This window comes from Phyllostomus hastatus, unplaced genomic scaffold (genome assembly GCF_019186645.2).
Source record: "Phyllostomus hastatus isolate PE091 unplaced genomic scaffold, TTU_PhHast_1.1 phas_contig_133, whole genome shotgun sequence".
NCBI lineage: Eukaryota > Metazoa > Chordata > Mammalia > Chiroptera > Phyllostomidae > Phyllostomus > Phyllostomus hastatus.
Window position 1 is genome coordinate 2,476,491 of NW_025333577.1, and position 11,669 is coordinate 2,488,159.

At 42.7% G+C, this 11,669-nt stretch overlaps 1 pseudogene; it reads right to left on the reverse strand.

Annotated features, from left to right (window-relative positions):
- Positions 1-11,417: 11,417 nt before the first annotated feature.
- LOC123826214 lies at positions 11,418-11,669 on the reverse strand (annotated as a pseudogene).

The following is an 11,669-nucleotide window of genomic DNA, read 5'->3' on the forward strand; positions in this document are numbered from 1 at the left end:
ATGCAACATACATTGATCATAATGGGAAAGCACATGAAAAAGATGCCTCAGAAAAAGGGTTGTGGTGTATAGTTAGATAGGCAGAGATTATCCATTGCTGGAAACCAAGAGTGCAAAGGAAAATTATTAAAAGTAACAAACTGATAAGGTATCAACACTGGGAAAGGACAAGTTGATTAATGTGTGGCTACTGGCAATGGTGACAAAATATAATTAAACAGAACAGGTTTATCATTAGGTTTTAACCAAGCCTTGGAGTCAAATTCTCCTCCAATGACATTCACCAATGCCAGATCCCCTGTGAGCCCATCCTGTCATGGCTGGTTGCCTATCCCTCTTGTGATACATAAAGGACTGTTCCTTCCCCTACCATTAGAGTAATTACATGGAATACTGATGATTCAACTCCAAAGAGAAAGCAGAAGAGATGACTGACCAACAAAGTCGTAGAAAAACTCTGCAGCAAAAAACCAAAAGAACAATATCTATGTCAGTGACCACACGAAGGCTGAAGAAGAAAAAATACAAGTATTCAACCCCCTTCGAAAATAATTAGACAACTACCCATGCTAAACAGCAAGCCCTTCAGGAAAGGCAAAGAGGCTTAACAGACCAGTTATTCTTAAGAGCTACAAAGTGGGGCATATACAAAGAGCTACACAAAAGGAAAGCAAGAAGACTGGCTCAGCAAACAGAGGTAGATTCAAAACACATAGATAAACTGGAGGGGAAGGAGAGGTGTAAAATATTTATTTTAAAACACAAGCTAAAGATTGACTTCAAAATCGGAAAAAGAAATGTGAATGGCCATGTACAACACCTCTCAGGTTCCTGTACACATTTGATGCAAACAGGATTTCAGCATGAGATATTCTAATAAAAGGGTCAAATATCAAAACCAAAAAAAGTTTCAAAGACCAAAGACAATAGAAGCTCCTCAAGTAAGGAAAACACTTCCATAAGGGCAGCAATAGATTTTTCTGAAGAAACCTTGTGGTTTTGGAGAATGTCACATGATATATTCAAAACACTACAAGAACACTATCCCCCAAACCTCATCCTCAGAAATCAGAAGAAAAAAAATTTCCTGGAAACACAAAAGGTGAAGAAGCTAATTTCCATTAATCCTGACTTATTGGATATGCTAAAAAAAAATCTTTGAGATGAAATAAAGGCATACTGCACAGAAACAGGAAACCGTAGAAAACTGTAAAACTTTCTGGTAAAGCCAGGATGTCATCAGGTTCACAATACTAAGACAGTTCATTGGTGGATGTACTTCATTTAACTCTATTGTATAGAACAAAAATAAAGTGTATTATGAATAACAATGGTGACATATTTGTCAATAGGTACACAATATAGAAAGATGTGAAGTGTGAATCAATACATATAAAGCAGTGGTGTGGCAGAGTGACAGGGTAGAAGTTTTGCATGTAGTGAAGCTGTTTTTGATTACAATGAACTGTTAAGAGTATGAGTTTTATGTAAGTCTAATCAAAACAAACCACAAGCACAATACTGTGTAATGGATACACAAAAGAGAAGGGAATAAAATCACACATACACACACAAGACAGCAAAATAGGAAGGCAATAAAGGAACTCCACAAGAGGCAGAAAACATGACAAGGAGGCAACAGTATGTTCTCCAAGAAATTTTCCAATCAAGGTTACAGAGTTGAGGCAGGAGACAGCATAGGAAGAACTCTGAGACTGCAATACTGTTACTGGCCAGCAGCTAGCACCCTGGTTGCCAGGAAACACCTTTTACCAATTAGGTAAATTAAATAGTAAACTGAGGGAGGAAGGAGAAAGGAGACAGGTCTCACACGTTAACTCAGCAGTCCTAAGCCTGGTCTGATAGTATTGCCAGGTGTTCCAACATCACAAGAAACACTATGTTGGCAAGAAAGAAGGGAAGTCCTTGAAATTTTATGTAGCACTTCCACTATCTGAGAAAGAAAGCCCTGATACTGTGCTTTCATCCCAAGGCCTGGAATGTGGGAGAATGTCCATGGTGCCCAAAGAGGAAGCCCATGAAGCAACTTTGGTTAATTATCTACCTCTGGTCACTATCTGTTTTACGAAGGAGTCCCTAATGCTTACAGAAAGAGCCCATAATAACTTTGGAAAGTGCCCCGATTTTAATGAACTGCCTCCTGTCATGTATTTATTTTACAACAAGATGAACAAATGGAGTCTGGAGCAAGATAAGGATTGGAGCTAACAGACCCCCACACATACCTAAGTTTGGGTAGTCACATTCCCCCAGGAAAGCTGGTACCACATTTACCTGTTAATTAATATGTAACTTTTTTTTCCTTCTATCCCACCAACTATATAAGTCCTCAGAACAACAGACTCACTCTCTCTCGGGGGCTCGGGGCACTCTAGGCGATCTTGGCTGCCAGGCCACTGGGCCTCTGACCACCTGGCCTCAGGCTGCCTGGGGGCTTGCCACCCTAGTCTTCAGCCTCTCTTACTTTTGCCTCCCTGCTTTGCCCTGAAACTTTGACCTTCACCCCCTAATCTACCCAGCCCTGTTCTCTTCCATGGGAACAGGTCACTAATAAACTGATTACATGCAAATAGATTTGTTGATCTGTAGTTTTTTTACATGCATCAGCAAGAAGAACCAGGTCTCTCCCCTTAACAGAGTGGGAAAAGGGATAAAAAACATAAAACAAAGCATTTGAGATCTTGCATCCTGGCCATTGTCATCAGTTTGGCTCAAAAAAGACATACAAAAATTCAGCCCTGGCTGGTGTGGCCCAGTGGATTGAGTGCAGAGTGTAAAGCAAAACGTCACAGGTTGGATTAACAGTCAGGCACATGTTTGGTATGTGGACGTGCCCCCATTTGGGGGGTGCACCATAGACAACCACACACTGATATTTCTCTCCTTCCCTTCTCCTCTCTCTAAAAATAAATAAATAAATAATCTCTAAAAAATCAATTCTTACAATGGGTATAAGAAGTGAAGAGATTAAAACTTACAAATGGGCAGTTACACAAAATTCATGGGGATGTAAAGTAAAGCCTAGGAAATATAGTCAATAACATTCTACTAATTATGTATGGTTTCAGATGGGTGTGAGATTTATAGAGATGATCATTTAGTAAGTTACAAAATGTCTAAGCATGAAACAAATATAATGATGTATGTCAATGTATTTAAAAATGAAAAAATCTATAGAAATAAGTAAATAAATAAATAAATAAACTGATGCCTGGATGGGTTTACATTGTGTTGTGCAAAAAAAGTCCCCAGGACACAACATGTGCTGCTTCCCGGAGACTCACTAAATCTTTATGGACACAAATATGCTTAAAATAAGGAGATATAAAAAGCATCCACGCAGCCCTGGTTGATGCAGCTCGGTGGACTGAGCAAGGGCCTATAAAACAGAGGGCTGATGGTTCCACTCCCAATTAGGGCATACGCTGGCATTGTGGACCAGGTCCCCAGTAGAGGGTGTATGAGAGGCACCCACCCATCGATGTTTTTTCTCTCCTTCCCAACCAATCTCTCTAAAAATAAATAATTAAGTCTTCAAAAAAAATATTCCATGGAAATAACACCAAAGAGAGTGGGAGGGCAACAATTTTCATTACTAGTTACCCAAATACAGAGCACCCGAGGACACAAGCAAACAATGAAATCTGACACAGAAAACGCAACACAACGCCGCTAGACAACTTAGACATTGCCCTTCCAAGATGAGTACCTCATCCATTTCAAAAGCAAAGGGAATTATTGAACTTTGAAAACACTACTAACAAAACAAAATTAATAAGCCCTGGCTGGTGTGGCTCAGTGGATTGAGCTCTGGCCTGTGAACCAAAGGGTCACAAGGTCAATTCTCAGTCAGGGCACATCCCTGGGTTCCAGGCCAGGTTTCCAGTATGGGGCGCACAAGAGGCAACTACACATTGATGTTTCAGTGTCCCTTGTTCTCCCTTCCTTCCCCTCTCTCTAAAAATAAATAAAATCTTAAAAAAAAAAAACCCAGAACTAATAAATATATGCATAGTATGTTAACCAACCCTGGCCAAGTGGCTCAGTTAGAGCATTGTCCTGTGTACCAAAAGGCTGCAGGTTTGATTCCTGGTCAAGGTACAAACGTAGGTCACTGGGACAATCGCCTGCTAAAGGTGTGTACAGGAAGAAACTGATCAATGCTTCTCTTTCACGTTGATATTTCTCCTTCCCTTCTTTCTCTAACAATCAATAAAAATATTTTGCAGTGAGGATAAAAATATATATAGTTGTAGAAATGTTTGAGAACATAAATATTTTCTCACTACTCAATATGCAATCTATTCGGCTTCTTGCAATACTACTGAGGTTGAATCCTTCCCTATGAGAGTTCTGTACAACAGGTAGCAGCAGGGATAGTTGAGGGCAGGGCAAGCAAACCAGCCCTGCCAAGTCCAGGATCCACCCAGAACACTGTGGTAGCAAATAGTGCCTGCAGTCCACATGGGAGGACAGAGCAACCCCTCTGGAATGAAGGACACTAGAGAAATGAAAAGCCCAGACCAGGTCGCTGGTGAGAGACAGGGTCTTTTTTTTTTTTAAACTGTGAGTTAGTTTATTAAAATCTGGGACAATCAACCATAAAAAAATGGACCCCTGCAGACATGATGAGGGGCAACCTGAGACCAGCTGCTCCAGCCCATCTCTCCCTGGGAACAAGTCTGGTCAGAACCTTTAGAGATTAGGATAAAAGAAGCAAACTGGACTCTTGAGGGAAAGAGGGGCACACTCAATCCAAAGATGAGTGCACAGGGAGAGTCGGCATCTTACCCAGAGATGATATAAGAGCATAGTTCTCCAGTATGACATTAAAGTACAGGCATCTCTGAGTCTCATCAAGGAGGAGCCATTCTGTCCTGGAGAGATACACAGCAACATCCTCAAAGGTCACTAGAACCTGTCAGAATTAATACAAATGAATCTGAAACAGTCAGTCTGACACCCTGTATCCTACTCTTCCCCATGCCCAACCCCTTCCAACCCCACCCCCTTCAGAGAAGACAGAAGTGTTGGGAATCGCCCTGCCTGGTTTCAGAAGCTGTAATCCACAGCAAGGCTAAGGCTGAGGGAGTGACCTTGGACCGTAAACCACCAGGGAGACAAAAGCTTGTCTCCCAGGCAGGAGTGCTGCTTCTGCTCCTTTTACTTCATCCATAACTGGCCCCCAATGCTTGGTCAGTTAGCCAATGATGGGTAAGATTCCCCAAGGGGGGAACGACCCAAGACAGGCACGATCATGTGGGAGGCCCCCAAGGAAGGACTTTGGGGGCTACCCCAAAAGGGGGTGATGGACCCTCGCCCCTCGATGTTGACAAAGCCTGAGTCCTCATTGTCTGTGAGAAATCTCCTAATCTCTTAGCTGCCTTACTTCCCTTGCTCCACCTAAGCCTGAAACAATGAAAGAGGGTGGTGCAGCCCTGTGCTGGAAAGGGCGGTTCCCCAGGAGATCAGGCCTAAGAAACAATATGTAAAATCCTGTGAAACCTGCTTTGTTTAGAATGCCCTCAATTAAATGATAAGGGCCCAAGCAAGAAGTAAGTTTGTTCCTCAAAGTTTTACAGCTCTTTAGCTATCTGACCCTGACTCAAAATAGGCCCTCAGAGTTCTTTGTTATCTATTGTTTGATCCTTACTGCCTGGCAATGATTAATGAGCTTTACCTGAATTCTTGTATAAACAAACCCAATAAAAGCCCATTGAGGAACAGGCTCCTAGCCCTTCTCCTTTGAGAGATCGGCCACCTTTCCTCCCCAAGCGGATCATGTCTTGGTAGACTTAGTCTCATCTATGGTGACTGGGTAGGCCCTGTGGGCGGAGCCCCCCCACCCCACAGCAGCACTTGGTGCCAAAGCTGTCTGCTGTCTCATCACAATCTTATTCATCAATCACATTGCCTTTAGCAAAGGCAGGCAGGATGAGAGGAAGTAGGTCAGATAAATGCCATCTAAACTAAGGGCCATGCCTGCAGCGCCCCTTTCTACCTGCTAAACAATTCCACTCAGTCTCCCAGATCATGCCTCCAAAACACAGTCATACATGGGCTTAGGTTTCACCCTTAAATCCAAACACCAAGAACCCAGGGCCATTAGCTCACACCTGCGCACACACAGTGTCCCGCTGTGCACACACTGTGATCTCTCCCTGCTTCATGGCTTAACACCCAATTATGCTCCCTCAGCTCTGCCCCCTTCATGCTCATGCACAAAAGAGCCACCATTTGATATGACTCCATCCTCTACCCTTCCACAGATTTCCAGACACATGGTTTAGCTGCTCACAAGATGTTTCCACTCATTGTTCTTTGACTTTTAAGAATGTGAACCAAAAGAACCTTCTGATATTCCCAAAGAGAATTAATCTACCACCATCTTCTGCTGCCTAATTGATGGAACTTGCACTGCTTTAGCTGCTACACCATAAATGCTGGGGTGGTCTTGAACACTCTGCAACTGCAAAAGCTGAAATTATACTTGCCCTTCTTAAAAATATAAAGTGGAGGAGGGTAGATGGAAATGGAAGAAGGTATGAGGAAGGTAAACAGTAAGGGGAAAAATGCAATTAAAAAGATGGGCAAAGAATCCAACCTTTTCTCTCTTACCTGTGAGGCCCAACTCAGGTCCATCAGCTCTCCTCTGGACCATAGGTGGTACCTGGTCCAGGGCTCCCTGCCTCCTCCATTAATCCCCATAATCTCTTATCCACTAGGCAGCCAGAGGGAGCCTGTTAAACTGGAGAGACCACTCCTTTCTCTTACGCAAATGTTCCATTATCTCCATAATAGATATGCAAATTATCATTTGGCTACTTTACACATCTGATTCTTGACCCGCTTGCACTTTGTTTTTAACACAAAGGAGACTTTTGAGGTACCCATTCCCAGATCTATGGCATCTCCAACCATTATTAAGTGCAGATGTCCCTTCCCAGATAACCTGCCTTCAATGCTTACACTGGCTGCCTGTGTGGACCAAAACCAAAAAACAAAGGGGCCGGGGGCATATACTAATCATGATCAGCTTAGGGGACTCCCAGATGGCCTTACAAACTGAGAGATTGAAAATACCCCTATATAGAATGAGAAATTAAAACTTTCTAAGTAAAATCCAGTCATGGCAAGTAGTCATGTCCTAGGCCTGTATATTCCCTGAGGAGGGTCAATTTTTTAACCTTCACAGAGCCCATCTTTGTATTTAGGCACCTTTGTTAACATACCTTTGGATTGTCAGGGTAATTTACTTTTTTCTTATCCCTCAGGGCACAAACACTGTATGGAGCAGAGACCTGTGCTCTGTGTTATTATTGTGTTAACTCATTGAATACGAACTATCTTATACCCAGTAATGTAAAACAATTGTATGCCCATGCATCTTTCCCTTTTATTTAATATCAAGGGTATTCCTGCTTTGTTCTCTCCCAACTCCCTACCCCATCACCAATAGATTTCAAGATCTCAACTTATACAACTTCCTTTTTGATTCTGATGTATAAAATAAGTGGTAAAACTACCATTGTCTGAAGCATTTTCACTCTCCATAGAGATTTTGTTTCCTGAAAACCGTCCTCAGTTCAGCTCAAATAAACATTTTAAAAAGTCTCTACAGTTTTAATGTTTCTTATGTTGACACCAGAAATGGGAATGTGGCAGGAAAAGAAAAAACCCCATGAAAAAGCTTCTATGCTCTGCGCTTCTTTGATAAACAGTGTTCTCCGTAACACTTGCAAAATTTTACACAGGACTATTTTAGGTAGAAGCTGACCAGCAGTCGTTACCAAGGTAACCATTATCTCAAGGCCAAAACACTGACCTTCACTTCTGCATGCTTGCTTTCAGCAGCTGGTTCCCCCTCCCTTTCTGCCTGTGTAACTAGTATATAAAAAAACCTCCAGCTTAGACTCTTTGCTCAGAGAATTTGGAATTTAACCCCTCTGAGCCCATGAGTAATAAAGTTTGTGCTTCGTTATCTCTCTGCGTGTAAGTGATTTTCTGCAACAGGAGGACCTTGATATTTCCTGGGACCTGCACTCAGGATTAGCATATCCCCAGGGTCTCCTCACTTGAAAGCTGAAAAATTACTGAGGGGAGAATCTTTAGACACTATATGGTAATGTCACCACCAGGTAAGGACTGAGATCCCTGTCCTACCTTGTCTAATTTGATAATGATTTTCCACTTGAGCACCTGGGAAGAAGAAATCAACCACCCTTCAGCTCTTGGTAAGCGGGTCTCTGCTGTATCTCTGCCTAGTCCTGGAGTCTGGTGACCTCAGGCTAAATGACTCCTCAGCGAGTCCTCTGACCAGCTCTGTGACCCTTAACAAGGACTCCCCTTCCTGTGCCTCAATGTCCTCATTGCCCCACTCCAGTAGGTTTCCTATCTTAGAAGGATCTAAAAGGCTTTCAAAACCATGACACAGCCTGTACCTCTCTCAGTGCACGACCATCCTGGGAGACCAGGACCATTAGAATGAAGCTGCAATGCCTCTGCCTCCCAGTCAAGACGTGAGCTCACCTCCGACTGTTCAAACCAGATGTGAGTCCCAGGTCAGGTTTGCGGGGTTTTTCGGTGTCAACGACACCTGCACATGTTTAGAAGGCCTGTCACCCTCGCCAACCCTGTCACACCGTGTCACCCACAAGCACCTACGATTCCGGAAGCCAGGGCTTGGGCTGCAGGACATGACAGGTGTCCCCGACCCGAGCTGCAGTACTCGGTGGGCTGAGTGGTGAAGACCAAGGGTGTACCCACTCACCTCAGCCCAGCGCCTCAGTGAGGCCTTCCCCATCGTGCTCTGTGACCTGAAAGGGGCGGGAGCGGGGGGCGGGGTGCAGGAGGGCATCCCTGGTATTGGGGTTACTGTCCCAACCCTGACGTCAGACACCCCGGCAGCGTACTTGGCCTCACAGCTTCTGTGGGGAACAACGCCCTGGCGCCTTCTTTCAATCCTGCGACCACAACTTCCTGACCCGGTAATATAAAAACTGAGAAAAGAGGAAATGCCCGCCAAGAGACCGATGGAAGTTCCACCTTAGAGTAGGGCCCCAGGAGAAATGCCTTTTCTGAGTATTGACTCAGCTCTGTGGCATTCCACCCTGCCTTCCGGGTAATGTAGGTTGTACACTCCATGGTTGGGTCCCAGACTTCAAGGCTGAGGTCTGAGGTTTCCCCAGCTGACTCCTGGATCGAGTCTCCAGGTTTACACCCCAAGAATACCCTAAGAATACCCAATCTGCTCTATAGCTGCCTGGGTGGACATTGCTTCTTGGGCAACAAAGGGTCCCGTGTGCCTGCTGGGCTGTTGATTCAGGCCTAGCACAAAATGGGGCATGTGCCTCCCTCAGGCCAAATGTATTTGGGAACTTTGCTCTAGTCCCTAATGCTCTCTACCCTGCATCAGTAGGATTCACAAAGCAAATTAAATGTAATAATTAATACACTAATACCTAAGTGCATCTGTGCTTGATGTACCCAGAAGTCTTACCTCTCCTGGGTCACACTGTGACTGGATTACTCACTGATTTTATCTGATGCCTCTAACTTAAATTACACTTTTTTTTTCTTCAAACAATAGAGTACATGTCAAAGACATCAAAGATAAGCCATTACAGGAATTTGGCCCAGAAAATGCATGTAAATTCCCAGACCAACCAACTGAATATGCTAATAAAGCTAGTCACCCTAATCTATTTGTTGTGAAGTACACATTATGGTCTATTAAGAATGCAACAACACTAGGTGAAAAATAAAAATATATGCTTAATTTAAAAATATTTTATTGATAAATGTAAACCATTATGTGAGCCTTGGTTGAGTTGCATACAATCTTTTGCTGCTGGGGGTCTTGCCTTTCTGTTGATGAAAATGCATGTCCTCTGAAGCTTAATAAAGCACATTGCAATAAAGGGGGGTGTGCTCACGTGAGCAAATCTGGGAAACAGAGTAATACTTAGTTTCCTCATCACATATACATTAAAATGTCACAGGAATATAGGACAAACCTTTGAAAATGAAAAAAGAATAACAAGATAAAATACATAAATTGCATAAACATTAACCAATGAATGCATATATAAGTGGAACAACAAATAGAATTTTTTTCTCTTTCCCTCTCTCATTCTTTTTCTTAAAGTAAATAAATTGTTAAAAATTATGAGTATGTATACATGCCATAAAAAATTAAAATTCAATAGAAATTCTGTAAGGTCTCTTCCTTTTAAAAAACTTAACATACACTTTTTTTTGTTTTTTTTTAAGATTTTATTTATTTACTTTTAGAGAGGGAAGGGAAAGAGATAGAGAGAGAGAAACATCAATGTGCAGTTGCTGGGGGTTATGGGCTGCAACCCCGGCATGTACCCTGGCTGGGAATCGAACCTGGGACACTCTGGTTCCCAGCCCGCACTCCATCCACTGAGCTATGCCAGTCAGGGCTTTTTTTGTTGTTTTTAATTGCACTAGGTGTTGAAGTCTCGGTCTGAAACCATTTTTCAAATCTGGACCAGCTGGTCACCGCAGATTTTAAAACATTGCAAAGTTTATGACACCCTTGACCCAAGACATCATTCATTCAGGCTACTTGCAGTTCCTTTGTAAATGCTAAGCACCTTCTCAATACACCCTACCTGCCATTCAACTAAGGAGACCTCCTCTAAGGAAGGCTACAGACTGGATGTGTGCCACCTACCAAGATGTACATTAGTACCCCTCTCAGTTTGGTGGTGAAGTCAGCAAGCTTATGTCCATGAGAAGGATGAACTGTATCCAGATAGTGGACACAACAGTCTACCAACTGATTTAGATGAAATTTTCACAGCAGAATCTCGACCCAGACACAGATACAAAAAACATAGTAGCTGAACCTGTAGGTGCTGCCTAAAAGCACCAAGGATAGAGAGAGTGAATGCACATGCTTGTGGGAAAAATTACAAAGACAAGTTATTTTTCTTCATAGACCTTATTACTTTTTATATTTTAATATTTTATTGATTATGCTATTACAGTTGTCCTAAGTTTTCTCCTTATGCCCTCCTCCACCCAGCATCACCCACTCCCTCAGGCAATTCTCCAACCATTGTTCATGTACACGGGTCATGCGTATAATAAGTTATTTGGCTACTTCATTTCCTATACTTTACTTTATATCCCCAGGGCTATTCTGTAACTACCTATGTGTACTTGTTAATCCCCTCACATCTTCAGCCATTCCCCTACACCACCTCTCCCACATGGCAACCATCAAAATGCTCTCCATATCCATGACTGGGGTCTTTGATCTTCTTGTTGCTTAGTTTGTTTTTCAGATTCAATTGTTTTTTTTTTAATTTTCTATCCAAAATGTGTTTTTGGGAAGGCTCCCCACTCATCTTAATTCAGTACTTCTAGTTCTGCTTCCATCTGAAACAGCATCCTTCTGTAAGCCTTTCTTTTCCTACTGTAGACTGAGAGAGGGCAATGAAGAAGACAACACACAAAACTATCATTTGTGCATGGTTAAAGACGGTGGTGGCTTTATAGCATCCAGGTCATTTCACATCCATGATGTAGGAATTGAAGCTCTGTACCAGGTGCTTCTTTTGTTTCCTCTTTTCCTCTCCTAGAGATGGATGAAGGAGATCTTTTGCAAGAGGCAT